The sequence below is a fragment of the Dermacentor andersoni genome, chromosome 1, assembly GCF_023375885.2.
Source record: "Dermacentor andersoni chromosome 1, qqDerAnde1_hic_scaffold, whole genome shotgun sequence".
Taxonomy (NCBI): Eukaryota; Metazoa; Arthropoda; class Arachnida; order Ixodida; family Ixodidae; genus Dermacentor; species Dermacentor andersoni.
In genome coordinates, this window is record NC_092814.1 from 56,064,567 (window position 1) to 56,091,840 (window position 27,274).

At 46.9% G+C, this 27,274-nt stretch overlaps 1 protein-coding gene and 1 pseudogene across 1 annotated transcript in view; both read right to left on the reverse strand.

Moving 5' to 3' along the window:
• LOC126544599 (Kv channel-interacting protein 4-like) overlaps positions 1–27,274 on the reverse strand; it is a 617,305-nt gene that overhangs the window by 483,640 nt on the left and 106,391 nt on the right. The gene's annotated exons all lie outside the window — the stretch shown is intronic.
• LOC126546366 (U2 spliceosomal RNA) lies at positions 20,217–20,396 on the reverse strand (annotated as a pseudogene).

The following is a 27,274-nucleotide window of genomic DNA, read 5'->3' on the forward strand; positions in this document are numbered from 1 at the left end:
ATATTTTTTTGCATAAGCTGATAATAATTATAGGGAAAGAGCATAGATTTATTTTGTGCAAAAGATTTCACAGTGTTTCTCAGCTGGACGGTTAGAATGAAAAGATGGCACGCGTGCTTTTCTTGAGGGCGCAAGTAGTTTAAAAAAATACTATTGTCGAAGCACATCTTGAAAGCAAGACATCCTATTTATCGTACATACTTGAGTGTGCACATACCTGTGTGATCAAAAGCGACCCCCAAAATATAGGAAGCGCGTTTCTTTATTTCAACTCTTCCCGACCGCGGATACGGACGGCGGGAACGAGGAGAGGCACGAGGAACCCTGCGAGACGCATCACGAAATAGCCCATCGCTTGAGGCGTCGCACGCTCCCACCATCGGCCAATCAACTCGATAAAGCGCAAGCGGTCACGTTTTGGCCACTCCAAACAAACACATAGCCACACCCAAAGTACATTAACAAAATCACAGGGGGCAAGGAAAGCGACCTATGTAGGCTCTATTCACAAGCAAGGACACTCACACACATAATGTGTGAATGCACCTCGCTCCCGTTTTCTCATGCCCCGGTCAGCAGCGAGACTGACTGGACCACCTGGCTCAGTGCCAGGGGCGTCGACCGACAGCTTGTACTGGTGGACTCGGCGGAGAAGGCCAAGCAGGCCCAGGGCCTCACTTGAGACCGATCCCTCTGCCACCTCCCTTCTTCCGCCTCCCCCCTTTCAATAAAGTTTATCCCCACCACCACCACCACTACCCACCACTGATGAACCATCTCACAGTGATCAAATTCAAACGCTCACGAGTGTACAACCAACCTGCCTACCTCCCAACGCGGCACGTCAAAAAACCGCACTAACGATGCTGTTACTTCTAAAATGACAACATGCTCGTGCGTATTTGCAAATGAGCTAGCATGATTGAACCACAAGAGCAGGCAATGCATGGACGAAAAGCTCTAAAGAAGGTGGCCACCCTTATCCGAAGATCATTATTACAAGAACCTGAACTGAAACGTTCCGTTTCAGTTCAGGTTCTTGTAAAAAAAAGTTGTTTTTTTTTGCTTTCCGTTCAGTTTTGGTTTGATACCCAACTCTCACCTGCGCTAGCTGCGGCTTCCATAATACATATATCTTACGTCTTGCGGGGGCAAGGCTTGGGAGGACAGTCTGGCCCAGCTTTCTGCCTCTCACAGACTTGCAACCTTGGAGGTGTGGTTGGCGAACTCCTCCCCCGACACCATGCCCCGACATCCTTAAGGCCCACATTCATCTCCTGGGACCGGATGGGAACTAGGCCTCTGCCTTCACTTCTCGCCGTCCCTCCTCTATATGCAAAACCGGACTTGGGTCATTTAGGACGAAAAACACTCTTTCTCAATGTGCGTGAAGAAAGACAATTTTTTGAAATTCTGATGAAAGGCCACATGGCTTAAATTTTTATTTAGCCCTGCACCTCATAACACACAGCACTTCGAAGAATACAGAGGTAAGGCAGCAATAATACGCTATAGATGTTCACTCCTAAAGCATCTGTATAGACTTAAGTTCTGAGCTGTTATCCGAGTATGTTATGAGTTGAATTGCTGTAAAAATGTTATGGGTGTTTCAATGTTATGAATAATCCTACCAGAATTACCTGCGATACGTCCAAATGCCTTGACTTGTTTATTAGCAACTACAGATCAAATAACGTTAATTGCGGCTTTTTTTATACAGCTTGAGTGATCACGTGCCTGTATCCTTCCCTGTTAAACGGCAAGTTAAAAGGGCACCAGAGCGAGTTTGCTTCTCACAAATTATTACGGAAGACTGGCTTGTACATTTTCGCGATGACCTGTCACGTGGTCTGAGATAGTGTTATTGCTGCTGCAAGTGCAGATTTCGCTTACGATGCTTTTCCGGAAACGTTCATTCCTTATTATGATAAACATTCTCCTTCCTGTCCTAAAGTACCGCTACGTCAAGGATACGTAAACCATGGGCAACAATTGAATTGTTTAAAAAAAAAAACGAAAGAAAAGGGAAAGTTATTCAATAAATTCATCACATCCTGGAATGCTGATGACTTCAGAGAGCTTAAATCATTTCGAAATGGCGAAAATAAATTCGAAATTAGAGAATGACGTGCTGCGAAAACTGCGTTCTATAAAAAAATATTCGCATAGTGCAGCCATCATTGCAATAAGATATGACACTGGCTTCATTCTTTGCTGAATAGAGTGCCCGCTCCAGCGGTAGGGTTGGGTATAATTTCTCATTGGACGAGAAGCTGGCCGACTGTTCCAAGAATTATTCTGCTAATTTACCTCAACGCAATGTGAATGGCGACGCATGCCGTTTCATTACAACCTACAGTGCGCATTCGATTCTTTGGCGTCCCACAACCAATTCAGAAGTAATTTAGTGTTTTCTGCACTAAGTAACAGCAACGCCTGTCCAAATTAGATTCTGTGGCAGTCAGGCAAGGTAGCAGGACGTCACGGATCGAAGTGCACGGGCCTTGTGCTATTTAGGAGGCGTTGGGCAAACGTCTCTATACGCTCGCTTGCCCGCAAGGAGTTCATAACTCGAAGGACCACTCAGCAGCGTTCACTTGGGGAATTAATGCTTTCTCATTCACATCTCATAAGAATTGCTCGGGCGTCCTCGGATATTTTTTTTTTTGTCCTTCAAAATTTTTTTCGCGTGTTTTTTTCTTGTGTGAGCTAAGACTCAATTTCCCTCAGTATGTTCCATCGGTGCTGCTTAAGGACCTCGCGCACGCGCAGTGCCTTAAAAACTCGATATAGACAGGTCGACCCTGCTTTCATAACCTTAGCTCGTGCAGGTGGGTGGCCGGGTCCAATTTAGACAAATCAGAAAGGATCCCATAAAGGCTTGTGCGTATATAGAATCATCCCGCAGGCCCTAATGCGCCGCCGTACCTCGCTGGTTCGGCGCACTGAGCGGCGCTATCACCATTAACCCGGGGACTAGAGTGAGGGGATGGGCAAGACAGAAAGAAAGAAAACAAAAACAATAAAAAAATAAAACAAGGAATAAAAGGCAGCCCTCATCGAGGAAGTGCGCTCCCGCTCAGGTATACACCGCCATTCGTAGCTGGAGCGCCTGATAGAGCTTGTTTACGTTTAACGAGGCGCACAGGCATGGGAGCATGGCCACGAAGACAGGAGCCGCGTGTAGGAGAATGGGAAACGCATCTTCCTCCCGATGAGGCCACATTAAAATAGCCCCCGTTCTTCCCGCCGGCTCAAAGCGCGTCCGCCGTCCGCGACCTGCTGCGAGGAGCTCGACCCGCCACGCTCACCCGCAGCTCGTCGGCCCATCTATGAGCAGACGCAATAAACATTGTTACGTCCAGCTTCATGCGGCCGCAGCGAAAGCGTTGCCTGGGAAGCGCGCAAGTGGCCTGCGCAAGTGCGGCAAATATTTACACGCCATACGGCGCTGAGGAGACGTGGGGACGCCTAGTGGCCCGCATTGTATAGATCGCGGGCCAACTGCTGCGCCTTTGCATCATCCGTTGATGGGTAGCGCATCTCGGCGTGGAATGAATCAGAGCCCGCACACGTGCCATAGGGATGAGTCGGAAGGTGCGGGTCGTTCCCGTGCAACGAAGCAGACCGCGAGAGTTCGAGCAGTGCGGTGCGCGAGGTGCCGGCCCCGGAGCGCTCACCTCGTCCACGCAGTGCTCATCGCAATGCAGGCCATGTTTACTAACGCTGGTGCAGAGCGCATTACGCAGCGAGCTCGTTGAAAGACCCACTCAGTGCTCTGTTGAAGCCCTTCGTGAGACGAGCGAGAGTTGGAAGCACGTTCAGCCTGCCTGCTTTGCATAAAACTTTGAGGGAGGGAATTGCGGGAAATCTACGACTTGCCACGTGCAGTTGTCGACGTTGAACGGAGCCCGTGCGTTATACGGGTAAAACATGGGACTACCTTATTTTTGACGCGATCAGGAGTAAGTACACTTTAGAAAGGATCAGCATCGGTATTTGCAAACATCCCACCATTTTCCGCATCTATCCGTGTTACAACGAGAGGAAGGCTTTTTCAGTGTCAGCAACACAATATCGACGAAGTCCATCAGTATATAGGTGTCGCGATGTGTCTCACGCTGCAGTTTTGGTTCTGCAGAAACAACAGTTCTTGCCCAGAGGCTTTGCATCTATTAGATAATTATGTACAAGCACGATTACGTTATAAATTCTGCGGTAAACCGGAAATTTATCAACAGCACGCCAAACTATAAGTGGAATGAGCCTCATGATCTTCGCCATTGCAAAATTGTTTGATTTCGTCTAAGTTATGCGACCAAGAATAGATGGAAATGTTGCTGCCACAAAGCGTGGACTATAAGGATGTGATGGCCAGATAATCAGTACAATCTGCGCACATGACCGGGAACGTACTATTACGTGCTAGTTAGAAGGCAGAACGATGATATGAACGCGAGCGCCTGCTCTAGCCCGGTACAATAACAAACAAAACGTGACCATTGAAAGTCAATGAGACATATAGGCCGTAGCGACTTTGCAGCAATAAAAATTTTCAAATTCCTTTGTGTACCGAATTACTTGTTTAGAAATGCCGCAGTTGTTGGCCATGCATAATAAAGAGACCTGTGCGCCAATGCAGAATTGAGGCTAGTGCACAGTCCGCGCGCAGCACGATGGACTCAGTCTAGAACACGTATGTATGCAAACAAGCGCGTGTTACAACATAGCGTGATCCAAATTTTATGTTTTCACCTCCTTGACCATGTTTTTCCTTCCATTCATGCTCAAGAAATCCTCCTACAAACGTAGTCAGCGTGATCACACTATGAGTTGACATACTGAACTCAGCGGCTGCAACTCATGGCGCTTCCCGCACTGCTCTCACCCACGAAGTAAGAAACCATAAAACTGATAAAGCAATGTCAACTTCCTTCTATATTATCCATGAAGGACGCACCTATCAATAGACTTCCAACTTATCCTTGAACAAAAATCAAGCTATACGTTTCCTCGCCACACAATTGTATCAAGAAGGGCATTCAAATCAGCGGTTGCACAACACATACGTTTCCAACATGCCTATCACTGCACAACCGATGTGGACCGAACAAACAAAATGGAACTGTGCGTTATATACAGGCAGGCATCATGCGAACGTGAAGCAGGACCCACTGAGGAGGAGCCACGTTCGTGTTCATAAGCCTACTCCAGAAGCGTCGCGTGGCGTGGATCTCATGGATAAGTATGCCCGGAGTTTGGCTGGCGGAGTCGAAAGGAAGCCGCCACTCTGGCTTAGAGCCAGTAAGTATGCCGGTGGAGTTCTGACTTTCTCGGGCCTTCGTTCTCCGGCACCGGCAGCCGGGCGAGCACTTAATCGGTCGATCGCCATTGGTGGGGGGATCAGGGTGCATCCGTAAGGCGAGGCGGCCGGGCCTGGGCTTTGCCGTGTCGCTGGTCGTTAAGCGCTGTCGCCTCGCGGTTTAACATGCAACATCCACCGCTGACGCCGGAAGCACGGACCCCGCAGCATTAGACATACTCGGTGCGTTTAGTTGCGTTAGCATGCGGCGCACAGCACAAGCTGGCCTTTTCTCGTTTGGCATGCGAGGGTCTGGTAGCACAAAGTCATTGAATAAATAATCTTAAAAAACCAAAGACTCACAGACACAACAGCCCGAAAACATGAAGGAGCACTAGACTCAAACGATAATGACGGTTTTTCAAAACTGGAACTGAAACATCATAGTCTAGTGTGAAGCAACCATGATGTGGCTTCGCAGTAGCGAACTGATAGCGAGAGTTAGCATCGAGAGCTCATTCTGCACCATGTCCTTAGACGCGCAGGTAAACAAAACTTTCGAGTCAGCGAAGCGGATATTTCGCAGAAATAAGTTAATTCGGAAGCCGCTTCCCTGTTTCGTCCAAAGTTTGTCACGTAAGGAAATGCGCTATCAAGAAGGTGCAGAAATAGACATAATTGTTGTGTAGGTTACATCTCACGGAATGTCAAAAAAGGACCAAACTGATTTCTAGATTACATCCTAGACAAGACTCTTTAATACTATCGAGAGGGTGAAAACGTATATGCAGAGACGTTAGAACTTCGAAAAAAAAAAAAAAACATTTAGAACTTCGCTGAAATTATTACATGTAGGATTGATACTGCAAATTTGAAATGCCCGTATCCCTATATCTATACCATGTGTTCAGAAGTTAACGCCATTTGCAATGTTCAGTTTTTCAAAGCCCGACTGCGTTGTATTTGATGTGCTCATCATTTGACGAAGCGTAATCTCGTTTTGACGCAAGAGATTACATCACAGAGCATCTTTGTTTTCCCACACATTATGACAGAAGCGGTAAACGTAAACCTTCCACGTAATATTATATTTTCTTTTCAAGGGCAATTTGGTTAATAGGATAGCACCAATAAGATAGCTTTCTTGCGTACAGATTCCAAACAATTCTTGCTGAGGTCTAATTCCTTAGTTTCAGTGTTTCTGCCTCCACTTGACGCCTTTGCCCAACAAAGAACGCATACAGGAGGAGAAGGAGGAGGAGGAGGGATGAGGGATGGAGGAAGGAGGGGAAGGAGGAGGGAAACGAAAGTTGGAGAGGTCAACCAGCTGCGCGCCCAGTTTGCTGCCGTACCCAAGGAAAAGGGGGTTAAGGGCTGAAATACAAGAAAGGACGGGGAGCGAAGCACTATCAGTGCGAACACTTGTGCAAGGCACGCATGCAGCGCCACGTAACCTGTTAGCTACCCAACAGCAGACGAGGGGGATAGGAACGCAGGAAAGCTACAAGAAAGAAAGAAAGAAAGAAAGAATCACCGCCCAACGACTCCGTACAGATGATAAACCAGCGAGGCTGAAACGTACGGCCCTGGTGTTTATCACTGGGTTAATCCCGACGGTTCATTAAAGGACGGCTTGGAAGGCTGCCGGATCTTCGGTATGCAGTTGCTGCTTACGCTTGGCAGCACGAGCCTGTTCTTGTGCTGGGGCTGCAGCATCGGCACGGCGTAGACGAGCTCGTTCCCGGTTCTGCTCGCGGCGTTGCTGATCTAAAGCTGCCTGCTCCTCAAGTACTATCAGAGTCAAATGAAAGTTGAACAGCGGAGCGCGTGGCCCAAGCATAAGTGAAGATATAGTGCGCGCCGTCAGTCATCACCATTGACATGCGCGCACATCCCGTTTGGCCGCACTGCGCGATCCCCCTCTAGTGAGATTTCTCTTCTGTTCTGGTTCTTACACTTGAAAGGGAGAAAATGAAAAATAATAATGAAGCTAAAATATTGCAGTTTACGACGAGTCTTGTCGCACAGATCGCCGAAACAACATGTCGGCGCGAACAGCGGTGCGCGTGGTGCAGTTTGCACCGTCATCGCAGAGTCCCGCGCGGGCGACTCTACCTTGCATGCGATGACGGTGCAAACTGTACCACGCGCACCGCTGTTCGCGCCGACATGTTGTTTCGGCGATCTGTGCGACAAGACTCGTCGTAAACTGCAATATTTTAGCTTCATTTTTATTTTTCATTTTCTCCCTTTCAAGTGTAAGAACCAGAACAGAAGAGAAATTATCTCACTAGAGGGGGATCGCGCAGTGCGGCCAAACGGGATGTGCGCGCCTGTCAATGCTGATGACTGGACGGCGCGCACTATATCTTCACTTATGCTTGGGCCACGCGCTCCGCTGTTCAACTTTCATTTGACGCTGATAGTACGTATGACGCGTGGCGAATCCGTTTCGGAGCCGGAGAAAAACAGTTGCGCGCGCACTTAAGTGCGGCGGAGAGCAGCGACGTCCCTACAGGCGCAGCCAATCGCGCGCCTCCTTTTTTCATTTTTTTTTCTTTTTTGCGCATGCGCATGGGGTTGCGCCGGCGGAGTTTTCAGTGCACAGGCAACCGACAGATGGACGGACGGAAGGACGAATTGGCCAACAATATACAGCTTCGCTGTAAAAGAGGCAAGACACGTGACGAGCGCTCAAAAGAAAGCTCGGTGACACATTAAAGGCGAACTTCTAATTCAAGTATAAACGAGCCTCGATCGTCATTTGCTCCGGCAAAGGTTGTGGCTCGCATTTTGCCCCAATGACAGCCGTTTTTCAAGGAGATTTAGGGCAGCCACGAGGGAACATCTCATTGCACTGTAGCATAGAGTGTGAGCAAGAATAAGTTCATCGTACGTAATTACAACCGACACTGCAGCATCGTTTCCCGTTCTAATGCGGAACACATTCATTGCAATACCATAAGAATGGTGTCAGATGGTTGTGTATTTATTTTTTATCAGCTCCAAGTCGTTTTAAAACCAGCAAATTAGTGAAGGACATGAATGCGTGAGTCAGAACAAATCTGCAGGCTTTTCGTTTAGTACGTAACTCTAAAGGGAAGTTTTCCAATCTCCGCAAGTTCATGACTATAGGGAAAAGATCTGTGTTTCAGCTCGCTTCCTGAATTGCCTTACGCTAATATGACAGCGGCTCTGTAGGGAAGAAAACGCGTGATATTCAAAGTCCTTCGATTTTACAGCTAAAGATGGCTTGTCAAACGTAATGATGCCACTGGTGGCAGCGGTTTGTACGTTCACAAAAATGATCCGGACTAATGCGATTTTGACGTCTTGTTTTCCCTGGAAGCACCGATCCTTGGGTCTTCTCGTGGGAACACATTTCTCAACAGCAACAGAGACGTTTATAAAGAAAAAAAAAAAAAAAAAACATGCCGGCGCTCGAGTTCAGGTCGCCTCATGGAACCATGCCTAAACTTTTGCACACCGATGGATAGCAACGGAACTTGAATTAGCGTATGCTTCCTTACACCGGCAAGCTATTGAGCGCTCTTTGATGTGTTTTATCAAAAATAATCTGTCTGTGAGCCTATATAGTGCCCCCATATGAATGAAAGCTGTCGTGGACGACGTGGCTTAAGCTGCGGAAAATGCACTCAAGTATCTACATGTATGTTGCATTTTAAAGGTTATAGAATCAACCCCTGCGGCAATATGCGTACGGATCGCACAGGAGATTAAACAGATTTTCGGAAGAAAGGTCATTTTTGTCAACGGCTGACTTCTATAACAGTAAAATATTAAAAGAATTGTCTACACACTTTTACCTCTACTCGTGACGTACTGCGAAAACGGTATTACATGCGCATTAAATGTTTCCGTATATATAGTTCAGGTTAGCGCAGTTAGATGAATGAGTGCTTCCAAAGCGCAATTTTTTCCTGGACCCTAAGCGATAAGCACAGGCTCTGAACATACATTCAACATTAGGATTTCCAAGCTTGACGACATGTGCATTACCGTGAGCAACAAGCGCAACAATCAAACCCACTAAGTACTGGAACCGCCAGATACGTTCATTCTTCCAGGTGTGTTTGATAACAGAAATATGCCATGCAATTATTAACTAGAAATCGCAGCACGTCATTCATTCGGCGGCTGCAGCAGACATCCCATTTTTTTCTCGACGCCAGCAGTGGAAACGTACTACATGCCGCGTGGCGTGATTGTGTGTCGACAGCGCAGCGTGATATAAAGATGAAAGTAGTTCCCTCTGTACCTTCACAGCGTGGAGTATTAGCAATATAATGGATAGGTGGTCTAGTTGGTATTGCATTACAGTATCGAAACTTAGAGCGCTGCAAAAGACAAAGAAAAGGACACACAACATAAAACGCTCACTCACAACTGATTTCTAAAGCTTGCATGAAAAGAAAAAGTATTAGCGACTTTGTTTAAAGGTCTGTACGCTAGGCTTCATTCATTTATTCATTTCTCTGGGGAAGATAAGCGGAAGAAGAAGAAGAAGAAAAACTACGCGGAGCAAAGACCGTCTGGCGGTGTGGTAGGCGTGTACGTAACATGCGCATCAAATCGCATCTTAAAAAATTTTTATACCTCGTTCCGCCGCTAGATTGTTCTTTATTAGTCATTTCAGTTATATTGGTGCATCTCTAAATGGTTTAATTCAAGGCGACAGCGAAATTGGGCCCATAACAAGGTCTTCACTTTGCTTCGCACTTCTGTTATATTTCTGCCAATGTGTTTTTTTTTTTACTTTTCTTTTAGAATATTAATGATAGCTTTAGAAACAATACGCGAGACGGCACTATAAGATTCTCTTCGAGTGGATTTTCATCGCTCGATTTCTGCATTTCGGTATTTCCCTTCCGCAGAAATAGTGGACCAAAGAACATAGGCCTATAAAAAAAATATGCTAACGCGCGTGTGCCTGGGCATGCATACGAACGCCCATTCGCGTGATCGCATGCACAGATTCGAGTGACATGCTCACACAACCGCACGCGCAACAGGAAAGGAACACGGCCTGGGCGACGTTTCTCAACTTTCCGCCATGGGCTCTCGACGGCTCCACCGACTTCGCCGCAACGGAACGAGGATCTCAGCGGAAGGGACAAACCCAACATTGAAAAAAAAAAAAAGAAAGAAAAAGAGAGGAAACAAAAATGTAATCAAGCGTTCAGGAAATGAGCTGCTCCCGTGAAGAGAGGACGCGCGGAATGTGTTCATCGCAGCGCCCGACACGGCCGCGGCCCGATGTGTCTACCGAGCCGTGTTGGCGCGTGTCTGTGCGTGCGCGTCAGCTCCCGCGTCAGCCAGGGTTCGTGCCGCGGGCGCAAACAGGGACTCCTCGGGCGGCGGGCAAACAGTTCATTCGCTCCGCCACGCTCTTTCTTTCGGCCTTGCGTGGGCAGACAGGCTGAGGTGGCGTATGGACGCGGCGCACCAGAATCATCGGGCCCGCGGACACGAATACGAGTCGTGTGGGCGATGCTCTGGCCACGGCAACAAGGCGCGCCTGATGAAGTCGACCGCCACGCGGACGTCTCGTCTCTCGACAGCACGCGGCGCCAAGGTCGCGTGGTTTTCAACGTGTCGGGCCGACGCGACCTTTCTCTGGCCCACGCGGCTTCTTTCATCTTGCCCGCGAATCTGGATCTATTTGCGCGCGCGCTCTGGAAACGCGGGGGAAAAAAAAGTTAGCTCCGGGCTGCCCTGACGGTGCGTGGCAAACAGCCGCGGGCCGTCCTAATTGCTGCGAGAGCCGCCGCGAATCACTGCCGCTCTGTCGTCGCTTTCTATTTGCGATCGCCGCCGTTCGCGACGTGAGTAGCGCTGACATGCGGAGATTTGTGGACCTCTGTGGCTGCGGGAGTCGCGACGAAGGAATCAAGGCTAACGAGTGGCTGTGGCCTGAGGGAAGATTAGGCGGAGGGCCGAGCGAAAGGGCTTTCGCACTCCTCCACGAGACTGCGCCACTATAGCGCCACGTGGCAAACAAACATTTCCGTCGACTAATTATTACGCACAATACATGAAGATAGCTCAGTTAATCAATCCAGTTACTGCCTGAGAAAAACTCTCACGTAAACTTGGTGCAAATAGCACCCCTTTTTACGCAAATTTGTTTCCTTTGCCAAGTGACAAGGAGTAGCCGGTGCCACCATAAAGGCGCCAACCTCTCCTAATATTCATTTCAAAAAAAAAAAAAAAAAGAATTATCGCGTGCGCTGCGATAATAAAGAGCTTTAGTTTAGGGGACGCAAGCGGCTTGCGTACGCAAGAGCTAGGGGCCACGGTACTGCGCATGCGCAGACCCCTACGTCGGTATCTGCGCATGCGCAGTACCGTCACCCCTATTTCTTGCACATGCAAGCCGTTTGCGTCCCCTAAACTAACGCTCTCGAATACCGTTGTAGGGACAATGTGTTAAAACAATTGATTCTTTTGAGCTAAGGAAAACAGCCTTCTACTTAATTTCTGTGCTTTGACCAGGGAATCTATGAAAACATGGGGAAGTGGCTCGTATAATGTGCAACAGACATCCCTGCCGAACGCTCCTCTAATTATCGATAAATGCTGGAGATGACCACAGTGACATTCTTACGACTAATGACGATTCTGTTTGAAGACTTGATTTTAGCGAACACTTGAGGCACCGCATGTGACTAGGATTCTACACTCAGCCATATAATAAAACAATTGCTCTAATTTCTTTATTTTTCATTCCACTCTGACGCTTCAAACCGGCCATTTGCAGCGGTATAAAACACAGGTGAGACGCCACTCGGAACAATTCTGAAGCGAAAAAAGAAGTGTAATTAAATATACATGCAATAAAATGGTTTCATTAACGGGGCTCTCGTTACATTTCCTAACACCCACAACGACTTCACAGTTAAAAATTTGCAACGTGCTGCGGGTATATGACCAAGCTTGCCTCCTTTATTTTAATTTCAAGCCGGGATATCATCCCCGATATATCAGTCTGATAACAAGGATTTCAAGCTATCTTTTTGTATTTTTGGGCGTAGAAAGAGTTCTCGATCATTACTAGATTCAGTCTTTGGTGTCTTAAGAAGGCAGTGCGAATCTTTTTTTACAATAAGAACATAGAATTAGACCTCGATTAGACGCTGTTGAAATTCATTACGTCACGGTAAGTTTTCGGGAAGCGTCGCAATTCGCCTTGAAGCTTTGTTTCTTGGTCTTTTCTTGTCCTTCCCTTTTTTTTTCCAGTATTTTCTGGCCTATAAGGCGTCTTGTCACCGTAAGAGTGGCCGTTTCGCAGTTGTGGAAGAACAATCTGCTAATGTATATAGCTGAACTCAGGGGTTCTCAAAGTGAGTCCCGGAACAGCATTTTAGCGTTCCACGACTGGCCGAAATTATTCTCACACCATCCCTCTTTCGGTGTATTCTTGCATTATAGCTTGCATTTAACAATTTAAACCACGCATCTGGACTTCGAAAGACTTCGCGAAAAAGACCATCGCGGTAGCGGCGTTTAAGACTCGTTGCTATGCAATTCGTATACGCCCACATAGTCCGCGCTAGACGCGTTTCATTCCTGCTCGGAGAGTGGCCTGATTGGGAATGTCCTGCAAGCTGAAAGAAACTTTCGAATCCAGCAGCTTGCTGCCTCGTTGTCGACGTACGACAATGGCCGTCGGTGTGCTGTAAGGACATGCGGGGCGCGTCCGTGGATCCGCGGCACTCTGGGAAGGCAGGTGGGGTTCCCCAAAGCCAGAAAATTTGAGAACCTCTGGCTGAATGATTATTCCCCTTTAGCGCTCTTTGAAGATTACAATTACCTACCTGTGCAGCGAAAAACGACTCAGCCATGGGCTCCGGATTAACTTCGCTTACCTGGCCGCTTTTAATGCACGCAAAAGCCTCACTGCGCGAGCCTGTCTGCATGCTGCCCACGAAGAAATACGACAGCGAAGCTCAGAAATCGAACCCTTGACCTCATGCTGAGCAGAGACAGAGAGAGAGAGAGAAAGGGGAAAGCAGAAGGGGAAAGGCAGGAAGGTTAACCAGAGGGGAAGATCCGGTTTGCTACCCTACGCTGGGGAAAATGGGGAGGGGCAGGTAAAGTGACAACAAAGTAGAGATAAAGAAAGGAAGGAGCAAAGAAAGAAAGAAAGGAGCATAGACACACAATCACAATCGGGGACTGAGCAAACTGTATAGCCGATAAGCTACCATTGCCAGTAGGATCGACTCTGGCGCAGATGTGGATAAATAGCGGCAGTTTATGTCCAGACATCGGTCATGCAGTCGACATTTTTAACTCAATCTCAAGAATATGCTTAGTAATATCAAGCTTTGCAATGAATGGCGAAGCCGTCCGGCCTACTATTATGTCTTTGTAGTCTGGTTCCCCGAAGCGCTCATTTAGACATTTGCGCGATTGTCGATACGTATTATTTCCTCCCGCACGATTTCGATATAACGCCAGCAACTATGTGTCTACAATGGATATTTGCAACTACATTGGTACAAAATTCCTTTTTTATGTTTGGTACTGTTCGATCAGCTGGGCATAATACCCTAGAGTGGTTGGCAAGAAGGTAAGAGAGAGAGAAAGGATGGATGTGTTGTTTAAGTTAAAAGTATAAGCTTACGGGCCTCTTCTTGCTCACTTGAACAGAGTATAGCCACCTAAATTCACGGGGGGTCAACAGAAAAGCACGCCGACACACCTGTTTAGACCCACGTGTTCCAGAACATGAAACTATGGAGGTCTCGGACTGTCACAGATATCTTGGCTCGTTCACTGTTCTCGCTTCAGATGCTGCTGACGTATACTTTTCATCACCTGCGCGGTTTGTCTAATACGGCGTTATCGTTGCAAAAACACGGACCGCGCAGTGTCTGTCCGCGTCCTTGCCAAGGTTTGTCAACGGTTTTTCTTTTCTCCTTTGCTCCGCTGAAGGGCATCTCCTCATTGTCATACAAGTCCTATGTGATTATTGTACCCTGATGCAGGCTACTGCATATCCGCGGCAGTACTCTGTAGATCATCAAGAATCCATACAAGAGCACACCTGCTTTCAGCCAAAGCAGTGTTTCCGTAAATGTTTTTAGTGGAACGTCGCTTCAAACTTTCCTAGAAGCTTTTTTGTACAACACACTTCGTGTGCATTATACCCCACTGACTGACTGATTGATTGATTGATTGATTGATTGATTGATTGATTGATTGATTGATTGATTGATTGGACTTAACGTCTCAAGACAACAGAGGGGCTATGAAAGCCACCGTAGTGAACTGCACTGGAATAAATTTAAATAACCGGAGTCCTTTAATGTTCACCAAACTCTCTGTACACAAGCGTTTTGGCACGCCAGCTCCATCGGAATGCGGCCGTCACGGTCGGGGACTGAACCCATGACCTCGTGGTCAGCAGTAGAAAGCCATAGCACTGTGTCACCACTGCGGGTAACATTGCCACTATTAAGTGATAGTTAATTCATCTTTTGGCCTCAGCAGAGACAGCCCTTAGCTTAAGGAGTCCGATCGATTATAAATGCACCGAATGACATCGTCATTTCCTGCTTTTTTTTCATATTCTTGTGTTTAGAATCCTAAAAATTTTGTAATGCTTATTTTCTTCCCTATACCCTCGTCGACAGCAGCAAAGCGTTACTATACGGGCAATGATGTCGTCTCTAGTACAATACTCCTTTGCTGCCAGGAAGGCTGGATCTGCAGAGGAAACCCGCGATCAGTTTATACGCACGATCAGCCCACATGTGCAGTTACACGTATATCGGGTAAGCTCAGGATTTAACGGCAAAATATTTGAGCATTTGTACTGGGAGCACAACAATTGGCGTGTTTATTGCGGAACGAACGAGGCAATGAGATAGCAGCGTTCGCCGCACACGCGAGCGTTCGAAACATCGAAGGAACACACCAAGCGGCACCACCGAGCCTTTCTGTGTGTGTGCGCGTGCGTGCGTGCGTGCGAGCGTGCGTGTGTTTGTTTCTTGTGATAATTCATTTTCATCCGGAAGCAGCGAAGTCGTGACTAAAGCTTTCCGGTGCACATGAATGCTTTTACGGCTGATACGCATGGAACCGGAGCAGATGCGAAACATGCAAACGTCTCGCTCAAATTTCCGTTGCTCTCTTCAGAGCGCTTTCCCGCGGATATTGCTTGCTCCGATATTTGTTTTGCGCCGCTATGTTTACTTTGCTTTTTTTTTTCTTGCACAGAACGACGTGCCTGAGGCATTCTCGGCAGTCCGCAGATATCGCACTTGGTTCATCCCTGCTTTCACTGCGAGTGTTCGTCGACAACAAATAAGTGAATCAAACTGGCTGAAGAATGCTAGCGCGTTTCAACGTTCAATGCTTGCGTTTCTGCGCGATGTCACCGCTCTCTCTCTCTCTCTCTCTCTCTCTCTCTCTCTCTCTCTCTCTCGTTTTTTTGCTGCAGAGAGAGACAGGAAGAAAAAGAAGGAAAGTGTCCCAGGTAACATTACCAACAGAATGCATTTTCTAGGTGGCACCGTGTTTCTTTATTGTGAAAAGTATACATTCCGGAACGCCAGAAACCTTTCTTTTTTTATTTGCTTTTCTTTTTCTTTCTTTCTCTTTTCTTTGCATTTAAGTTTGCTTGAATATTGCCGTTGTAATCACCCAGGGATGGGGTTTGGAGGTGGAAGTTGGGAGATAGCAGTTTCGGGAAGATTTTATTTTGCCGAAATGGCTGTCCACCCGATACTCGGTGCAAAGTTTCTCTGGTTGTAAGCGCACTTGAAGTCATGGAATACGGAATATATCCCTTTCTTTAACTTTTGTCTTTAAGCCTAACCCAAAGATCGATGTACTGCGGGGTAAGACGCATGAGTCGAAAACTAAGCAAGCATAAAGGAGAATTCCTATTGCACTTATAGGGAGTCTGAAAATAAAAAGAGGTCAACAGCAAAACAGAAATGGTCATATTCCTCACTGGAAGCTTCTTCCCATTCAACCAAACAAGGCGAACACAGCGATCCTGCCGTATGGTCCTCCGTCTTCGCTTCCTATTCTTATCGATTTGGCGCGCTAGTCTGGCAAAGAAGTTATTTGCTTCATGCGATACAAATTCTACTGGCGAGCGGGCCATTCGATCAAAATTCGACCCTCAAGTTCTGAGTCGAACCACGCCATCGCTTTTTCTTTTTTGTTTTCGTAATGGTGGACAATGCTCATGAAGCAAAAAAAAAAAAAAAGAATGCGAGCAAAATATATAGATAGTTGAATGCAACTGCCGCTTTTCCCTTTCTTCGTAAGTTGAAATCTCTTACTGGGATTTTCTGAGGCCACATACTCGGCCTCTGGGGTACGCATGCGAGCTCCCTGCTCCCGCTGAAGCCTGCGTTTGTTTTTTACGAGCTCCGGATGCTGATTTGCTCCGATACTTTTCTGTAACCGCTTCCACCTTGTTTTAATAGATATGTATAAAAACAAACATGACGAAAGAAAGCTCGCGTCATGTCGTTTATTTTCACTTTCACACGTTCTGCCGAAGAGGCACGCCAATTATTTAACGCAGCCACGTTCAAAGTAAAGAAGCTTTATCAATTTTACAAGCACCACTGCACTAAAGTCTCTCTACTTGGCGGATCTAACTAACAGTGGCACTTTCCTACGGTGACAGTTACGTCTGCGGGATAAGTTTGTTGCCCTCCCTCTCACCTTTTCTTTCTTATGCGAAAAACGAACCAACAGACAAAAAACAGAGAAGAACAAAAACAACAAAAAAAAACAACAAAGCAGTGTTCTGGGAACGAAAGTGATAAAGGATATCTTTTTTTTGTGATCTAGCAAAACAAACATGACGCGAAAGCGCATTTGTGACATAATCGTCACTAGTTCCTTCCTGCTCCTACTGATTCTCCCGCCGCAAATGAAAGGATGCTAATCAATACCCGCCCCACTACTAAATCTACCCCACGCCGTCGAGGCAGATTCGTAGAGTAACCTTTGACGCAAATAACTGGAGTAAATGTAGCCTGTCCAAAAATAGAAAACGGTATCCAAGATAAGAGATAAAGTTGGCGAAGAGCCCGTTTCCTTTCTGGACTGTTCGTGTGTTTCTTCAGCCTACGACTTTTTGTTCTTTCGGCGAGCGCGTCCTCTTTCTTCTCTGCAGCCTACATCCGTAAGAATGGGGAAAAAAGAAAGAAGGCGCCAGTAATGCAGAAGCGCGGACATGCGTAACAGCGCTGCTGAGTGATCTGAGTGAATCGCAGTTTGAAACTGCCGACCACCACTCTATTGCATCGCCCATTCCCCTTTCCGAGCACGAGCACAGCTTTCAAGCCGCTTCTTCCCAGCCTTTATTTTTGTCTCGCCAGCTGCCTTGCTACATCGAGACGAAGCACTGTCGAGAAAGGGCAGCGACCTCACTTGAGAAAAAAAAATCGTTGCCACCCTAGAAGGGCTGAGCGCCGGTCCCCGACCCGCTGCAGGTCGGGCACGCGGCCGCGCGGCATCTTGACAAACAAGATCACGCTCTCTTGTCGTGCCGAAAGACACTTAGAAGCAACTCGGGAAGGAGAGAGGAGGAATAGAGACCAGAGCATCGGTGGCGAAAGCTGCAAAGGCACAGCAATCTTGTGCCCACTGGCAATAAGAAATAAGAGTTTTAAAAGAAAAATTAAAAGAGAGACACAAGCGTTTCCGTGGGCGAGTACACACATCTCACGCGGTCCCTGCACTGAAGACTATCGGAGCAAATAAAAAAAAGCACTGACGCCATCAACGTTTTCCTGGTTTCCCTTTGCCCTGGCACCCATCGCTCTGCCTCAACACGATTCCGTCGCAGAGATCGCTCGTGCGAAAAATGACGTGCACTGCTGCCTCCCCCTAAAAATGCATAAGAAGGAAACGGGAAACAGCACGGTTTCTTCTTTGTAAGGTTGCGACGCTAGCCTGAAGGAGATTTGCAGTAGCACTGCAGAGTCTCATGTCTGGCACCACACTATGTGCTTGCATGAAGAATAACTTAGCTTAGCTTCAAAAGATTGTTATTTACAGTAATAAGCATATGAGCTTTCTTTTTCGAAGTGAGCCAAATCTAAAAACCGAAACTATATAAGATAGAGCTTATTGGCAATTAAAAAATCACCAATGATTACGATACTAACTAATGCGAAGTTCGAGCGCAGTTTTATACTTGTTTTCATTTCGCGATATATTGGTTGGCGCGAACAATCGGTCTCGTGCGGCACGTTCCAAACAGAGCGTTGTGTGGAGCGTATGCTGCGCTATTCGGGAGATCGCGAGAGATAGCGCGTGGGTGACGCGTGGATGCGATTCACAGCAGTCGCAGCAGAGAGACTTCCGCTCATGCAGCGCTTTGTTTCCATAGAGCCGAAGCGCGGTACTCTGGCGTCATATCGTAGCCATCGCCTCCGCAGAGGCCGTCTTGCGCGGCAGTACGCTTTTCTTCTCACTCGTTCGTTCCACCAACGACGAGAGCGGCCCTTCGTCGCGGGGAAGTCGTGCCACCAATGTCAGCGACGACAACACTCATCGGAGCATCACATCGTGCCCTACTGGCAGCCGCTCGTTATCGCCGCTTCCAGGAGCAGTGATCCCCGTCATAAACGCTGGTACCACGGACTGACCTCAGCAGTTGATGCCGCGGACGAGCGTAGCCCTCCCCACCTCACGGCACCTTGGCCCCCCCCTCCTCGGAAGTGCAGATCAGATCGCCCACGCAGCTGCGGGTGCCTAGGCCGCTGAAAACTCTGTGCATGTGCAGGCAGTCTCCTTGCCGCTCCTCCCCCGCTTTCTGCCTCATGGTTCCGCTGCACCCTCCTCCTGTGCTATCGCTTCTTTCATCTCCCGCTGCGCTTCGTGCTCGCTTTCATTCTTCGCGGCGCTAGTTCGCTTGGTTACGCTGACACCGTCGGACAACGCCGACACTCGCCGCCGGACCAGGCGGCTAAGAGCTGCGCTCTAAAACTAGTCAATTTTCCTCTAGAAAAAGTATCACAACGACATCGATCAAATAAGGCAAACGAACCGTGTGTGAAAATCGTATTTTTGATCAAAATGAGCTGGATCCAGCTGGTGTACGGATCAAAATGAGTCAAATCCACTCGGCCTAAAAAAAGAGCATTTACTACACAACGCGATCGAGGCTCTATGGCCGTCTCTTTGCAAGTTGTGCTCATGATTCTGTTACAGCCTTCCATAATGCTTGAGAAAAAGATCCTGTGGGACATTACCAATGAGGTTACCAATATTTTCAAGCAGACGAATTTGCTCTTTCCAAATATTACTCCCAGTTCATATCATAAGAAGCCAACAAACAAAGAGACAAAGAAATGTTAAATTAATGGAAAATGAAAGTGGACCAAAAAACAACTGGCCGCAGGTGGGCCACGAGCCCACTTCTTTGAATTACGCATGCGATGCTCTTAACAATTAAACTACCGTGGCGCCGTTTTCCGATCCACTGTCTGGGGTATTTACGTTTATCTACTGTAACTAATTAAACCTGGGAGTGCTATCTAGCGCCTCACCTGACGGCCGTGACGACGGATGTGGAACATCCTTTTTTGTCGCAGGCGTCATGTGTACGGGATCTTTTGGGGTCAATGCAACTGTCCAGAGCGCCCATGTTTTTACACTCGCAGTCTGTATACCTACATAGAACACGAAGGCACACGACCACACACCCACGCATGCTCCCCCTATCTCTCTCTCTCTCGCTCTGTCACAGGCGCACAGATGCACACCCCCGTATGCACAGACACCTGCTCACATACATGCGAAGGTGCCGCTCCCATGTCGTTTGCTTTTTACAGCGAAGCTGTATATGGCTAGGTTCTGGGAAAAAATGCGTGCGTCTATTGAGCCGTGTAGATCGAGAATTTCTCCCCATACGTGGACGGATCCCGAAGATAGTGCAATACTAGGCCGACCCGCAGCGGAGGTGAAGCAGGCTTTAAGCACTCCACCAACTCGCAAAAATAAGCTTGATATCTTAGGTCAAAGTACAACCTGTATCAGATATTAAGCTCATAAGAACAGATACTACAATTTGGCCCGCGCCGGCCATGTCTACGTTCCAAACGCTTGCGTATCTCCTTTCCTTCCGCTCTCCCGTGGTGGTGGTCCCGTAAACGTGCTGCCCGCCAGGACCGCGAGGCTGGAAGAAATGACAACCGTCCATGTGGCCCCGATCCCGCAAACTTGGAACGTTTCATCGGAGCAATGGCCAGGTTTCAGAGGGAGTTTGTGGGGAATAAATTTTGCGTGGTCTGTGTTGTGTGTGACTGCTTGTGGTTTTCGGGAGACCTCACAGGCATTACAGCACTGCGCGACGTCAACCAACGCACGATCGCCTTGGCTACGGTGAAGCAGTGTGCGCCCTCGCAGTGCGGTGAGGTGCGTCTCTGTTCTACGTGCCGGGATTCGTTAGTAAAAGGTGTCGCGCCGTATTTTGCAACAATACATGGGTATGTATTCCCACCGGTGCCTCATCATCTTCCGAGGCTCAACATCGTGGAGGAGCAAGTAGTCGCGCCTCGCCTTCCATTAATGTGCATACGGCGTTTCACGCAGGGCGATGGACAGTTCGCCATTACGGGACCCACATACACAGCTTCGTTGGCCATCCCCCTTCACAGAATGGAATGGCACTTAATTTTCTCATGTAAAAGCCACAGTGGCGGTTTTATATCGCCCAACATTTTGGCCAAGTGTAAAGTGCAAACTCAGTATACTGTAGTCATGGGCGACTTAAATGCAAAAGTGGGGGAAAAGCAGGCTGGTGAACAAGCAGTTTGCAACTACGGCGTCGATTCTAGGAACCCTAGAGGAGAGATGATGATAGGATTCGCAGAAAGGAATAACCTGCGAATAATGAACACCTTATTCAGGAAGCGTAGCAACAAAAAGTGGAAACAAGAAATGAAATTGATTTCATACTTTCTGCCGATCCCAGCATTGTTCACGATGTAGAAGTGTTAGGTAGGGTAAAGTGCAGTGATCATGGGTTAATGAGGGCTAGGATTCACCTCAATTTGAAGAGAGCACGAGTAAAATTGGTCAAGAAGCAACAGGCCAAGCTAGTGGCAGTAAGGGTAAAAACATTCAAATTCAGACTGGCCCTTGCAAACAAATATGCAGCCTTGGAACAGAGAGAAGATAACAGAGGTAATAAATGAAACCATAACTATATAGGCTGGTTTCAGAGGCAGAAATTAAAGTCCGAGGCAAGGCACCAAGGCAACCAGTAGGCAAGCTCTCCCAAGTAATATAGTACCTAATAGAGAAACGACAAAGAATGAAAGTGATAAGATACGATTCAAGAGATAAGATACGATTCGCGGAACTGTCAAAACTGATCAACAAGGTGAAAATAAGCAATATTCGAAATTATAACGTGAGAAAGACTGAAGAAGCCGTAAAATATGGACGCAGCCTGAAATCCGTGAGAAGGAAACTTGGCATAAGACAAATCCAAGATGTATGCACTGAAAGATAAGCAGGGTAATATTATCAGCAATCTCGAAGGTATAGTAAAAGTAGCGTGAGAGTTTTATACAGACCTGTACAGTACCCAGAGGAGTTGGGATATCTCCATTCGAAGCACTAATAAACAGGTTCCAGAAACTCCTATAACTAGCGATGAAGTCAGAAGGCCTTGCAAGACATGAAACGGGGAAAAGCGGCAGGAGCAGATGGAACAACAGTCGATGTTATCAAAGATGGAGGAGACATAATGCTAGAAAAACTGGCGGCTCTCTATACCAAGTGTCTATCGACTTCAAGGGTCCCAGAAAACTGGAGGAATGCAAACATTATACCAATCCACAAAAAGGGAGACGCTAAAAAATTGAAGAATTATAGGCCCATTAGCTTATTCCTAGTATTGTTTAAAATATTTACCAAAATAATCTCCAATAGAATAAGGGCAATACTGGACTTTAGTCAACCAATCGAACAGGCTAGCTTCAGGAAGGATACTCTACAATGGATCACATCCATGTCATTAATCGGGTAATCGAGAAATCCGCAGAGTACAATAAGCCCCTCTATGGCTTTCATAGATTACGAAAAAGCATTTGATTCAATAGAGATACCAGCAGTCATAGAGGCATCACGTTATCAAGGAGTACAGGCCGCCTACGTAAATATCTTGAAAAATATCTACAGAAATTCCACAGCTACCCTAGTTCTACGTAAGCAAAGCAGGAAGATACCTATAAAAAAGGAGTCAGACAAGCAGACACAATCTCTCCAATGCTATTCACTGCGTGCTTGGAAGACGTATTCAAGCTATTAAACTGGGAACATTAGGAGTAAGGATCGACGGCGAATATCTCAGCAACCTTCGGTTTGCAGATGACATTGTTCTGTTCAGCAACATTGCGGACGAGTTACAAGAAATGATTGAGAACCTTAACAGAGAGAGTGTAGGAGTGCGGTTGAATATTATTATGCAGAAGGCAAAAATAATGATCAATAGCCGGGCAAGGGAACAAGAGTTCAGGATCGCCAGTCAGCCTCTAAAGTCTGTGAAGGAGTACGTTTGCCTAGGTCAATTAATCACAGGGAACCCTGATCATGAGAAGGAAATTCATAGTAGAATAAAAAAAGGGTTGGATCGCATACAGCAGACATTGTCAGTTCCTGACTGGAAACTTTACCATTATCATTGAAAAGGAAGGTTTACAATCAGTGCATTTTATCGGTGCTAACATATGGAGCAAAAACTTGGAGAGTGACAAAGAAGCTTGAGAACAAGTTAAGGACCGCGCAGAGCGATGGAACGAAGAATGCTAGGCATAACCTTGAGAGATAGAAAGAGAGCGATTTGAATCAGAGAGCAAACGGGTATAGCCGATATCCTAATTGACATTGAGAGAAAAAAATTGAGCTGGGCAGGTCATGTTGCGCAGGTTAGATAACCGTTGGACCATTAGGGTTACAGAATGGGTACCAAGAGAAGGGAAGCGCAGTCGAGGACAGCCGAAGACTTGGTGGGGGGATGAAATTAGGAAATCCGCGGGCGCTAGTTGAAATCGGTTGGTGCAGGACAGGGGTAATTGGAGATCGCAGGGAGAGGCCTTCGTCCTGCAGTGGACATTAAATAGGCAGATGATGATGATGATGATGATGATGAATTAATACGAGTAGCAGGCTGGCTATGGCCTTTCTTTACTGCGAATTCAAACAGAAAGTGTAATTACGATTGGTTATTGTGCATTGTTGTTTCTGTACTGTTAAACCAACCACAAAGGTTATGCAAAAACTCGAGCACAAGCCCATACCTCGCAAAGCATCTTACAGCAAAGCTGTAAATGGCTGGCCGATTCGTCTGTCCGTCCGGTTGTCGCCTGTACGCCGAAACCTAATCCGGGGCAATCCCATGCGCATGCGCAAAAAAAAAAGGAAGAGAGAAAGAGGCGCGCGATTGTCTGCGCCAGTAGGGATGTCGTTGCTCTCCGTCGAAAGTTGAGCACGCGCAGCAGTTTTTCTCTGGCTCCGAAACAGGTAGGCCACGCGTCATACGTACTCCTGAGGAGCAGGCAGCTTTCCATCTGTAACGCCGCCAGCAAAACCAGGAACGAGCTCGTCTACGCCGTGCCGATGCTGCAGCCCGGGCACAAGAACAGGCTCGTGCAGCCGAGCGCAAGCAGCAACTGCGTGCCTAGGATCCGGCAGCCTACCAAGGCGTTGTTTAATGAACCGTCGGTATTAACCTAGTGATAAACACCAGGGCCGCACATTTCAGCTTCGCTGGTTAATCATCTGTACGTAGTGCTTATGCGGTGATGTTTGCGTCATTTAATGATGTTCAAAAGGTGGGGTGTCCCCAGCACAATTTTATATGTTGTTCTTCTATTGTATATCAGTTTGCATCAACCTCGTTGCTTAATTTAGTGAAAGGTAATTCATTACGTACAATCCTCGTCTCTAATATCACTCCCCCCCCCACACTTCTCTTTTCTTTTTTTGCTCCGCTTCTGATATCGGTTACTGATTGCTGTTGCTGTAAAACATACTTCATTACTCAAGGTTCTCGGAACACACGTGCACGAGAACTTTCGTGAGCATCAAGCAGCCCATTCTGCTGATAGCTCCGGGGACATAAGAGGGTTCGGCTGAAGCGGCGCGAGAAATCGACACGCTGGTGCGGTCGATCCGCGTCTACAGTTTCCGAAAACCGTACATGTTTCGATCCAAAAGAGGCGATGGCTGGAGGGTTGGTGACACGGACAAAAAAAAAGAAAGAAAGAAAGAAAAAACGAAGGACGATGTCGAAACTCACACGAGAAGTCCTCGCTCCTCCCCCTCCCCAATTTACTTTTTTTCTTGTTACTTTTTATCGACTCCCCGTCAACATGCAATGCTTACGCGGCTGCTAAATATAGCGAAATTGAAGCAGCGCCCTTTTTGCGTGATACAGGCGAACTTATGGAAGACTTCTGCTTTATTGTCACGAACATTCCGTGTGAGTTTCGAAGATAAAATAAGAAAAGTAAATTGAGAGTGGGCCGGGGAGTTAAAGAGGAGATGTGTATGGCTTCCTCATTGACTACTCCTGAAGAAAGAACGCATGCGCCTCTATAGGCTAGCCGCTAGAGAGTGCCCGCAGAACATACGATTGCTTGTCCCCATGATATTGCCGGATCAGACGAGTTGCACATCATGTGGCAAAATGTAAATGTATCCGAGGGCGCCAGCAGTGTACAACGTGGCACTCGATAACGTCTATACGCAACAGCATATCAAAATCATACCGTTTTCGCATCGTTTCCCCGCGAGGAAGCAGTGGTGGCGCTGATGCTAGCGTAACTCTGAGCAGACAAGGGCGCAATAGTGCGGAAGTAAATACCAACCCACCAGCGCTAGATCAGCATATTGTGCACTTGATAGCGGCAGGATACAAATTGACAATCTATGTGAAGCAATTTCGAGGGAAGGTGATTCACAGACGCTGAAAGATAAAACAAGAATAAACCTTCAAATACGCAAGCACAGCCTCGATGCTCTTTATTCTTATAAGGGCACGATGTCGCGCGACCGCAATGGATCTTTAGCTTTCAGTGAAAAGGAGATCAACACAAAGTAACGCAATCACAAGCCAAGCTGTAGTCCGCGAAGCCTAATGCAGCTGAAGAGCTGAATGGCCAAGATCGTGGCCCCTACATAACAAGGTAATGATCGCTGAAGAAGAACTGGGATTACATCAGAGTAAATACCCTGGGGCGACACAGACCAAGGGCCGTAGGGTAATCCTTCTCTCGCTGTCTACAGAGCAAGTTAATCTTGTGCTCCAGTGGTGACAGAGTGAACATTATCACTGCCGTGAAACTCGACATTGGCCAAGGGAAATCCTTAGCTCCGGGAGGTGATTTGTGCATGTTTACGATTAGTCTCCACCTCAGAGAAAAATATGCATGCAGCTATTGTATGTGTGCAACTGACAGACTTCGGACAGTCTAGATAAGGAATTATAAAAAACCTTTCTTCTTCTTAGCTTAGGTAGCCATCTCATCTACAGGCTTACAAGAAACGTATTTCAATAAAGAACAAAAACACTGTCTACCTCCCGACATTTCAACCGAAGAAGTATCAGTCTCGAGGTTCGGTCACTATACAATCACTATTCTGTCACTATTCTGTCACTATTCGGTCAATTATTCGGTGACTAAAAACATAAATATGCTCAAAATCTATTCATATAGCTGCTCTTCTAAAGTCGCTCGGCTGCATTATACCTCAATATCTTTTTTTTTGTGCTAAAATTTTGCTTAGATAAGAAGCGTTTTTTTTTTTTTTTGTCATCCAAGGGAGACGGTAATATACATTTTACTGCAGCAATGAAACGCGACTGAAAATTCAATCTACTACGCTCGAAAGGAATAGCAACACACACACGAAATGTATCTGCGCCTACGTTCTTTGAATAAAACAGTCGTATTGTTTTTTCAGCAGTACATAATATGTGCAACACCTCGTGCTTCAGTAAGGCCCTACCGCAGCCCGAAAGGACGTGTCACATCTATACTGGTTGTTCTGACACTGTTCTTGACGACTACCATGTGCGTTCAGCCAGCAGTGCTCAGGCGGAGAAATTTTTTTGGCATGCACTGCATGGCTAACTGACACTCGAAGCTACTCCCTCCAGCATTACCGCCGCTAATTCATCACCTGCTCATTGCTTGAAGGTCGGTTAAAAAACTCATGTGACAACAAGATTTGTTTCTGTACCCGCTACTGCGGCATCTTTGAGTATCTGAGCAATGCAGGCGCCAACTAAGAGGTAAAACATAAAAGTTTTTCTTTTCTTTTTTTTATATAATTTTTACTGCAAACCACTGCCTAAAACTCAAATGTCACTTCTTGCTTCGGTGACGTGCATTTTCTATAGGGTCAAAGGTGATGTAACCGTCACCATACAGATGCACAGCACTGTGATCAGGGGCGCTATAACGTAAAGCTATTCCAAACTTTTCTATTTCAGTTCTGCAAGCAGCCCTCCACGATTGGCGAAAAACTTTTTTGAACCACCCCAACTTCACCGGTCTGTCATGTGACGTCACAAAAACCGCAATAGCTCTCTATCTGATATGACGCGTACACACTGATTATGCATCATTGGATCGAACAAAACAAAAATAGTTACTTCTGATTCGACGCCTTTTCGCCATTAGCCCTCAGCTATTGGTCAAAAGTTTTCGGGCTGCAATTTCACCTGCCTGTCACGCGATGTCACAAGAGAGAGAGAGAGAAAATAATGCAGAGAAAGGCAGGGAGGTTAACCAGAGGTAGTTCCGGTTGGCTACTTTGCGCAGGGGGAAGGGTTAAGAGGGATAAAAAGAGAAACAGAGTGGAAGGGGGATATAGAAAGAAAGGGAGACAAGCACGAACAAAGCGCGTACACTACAGAGTGGTAGGGGGCGGCATTCTTAGAGTCTGTCG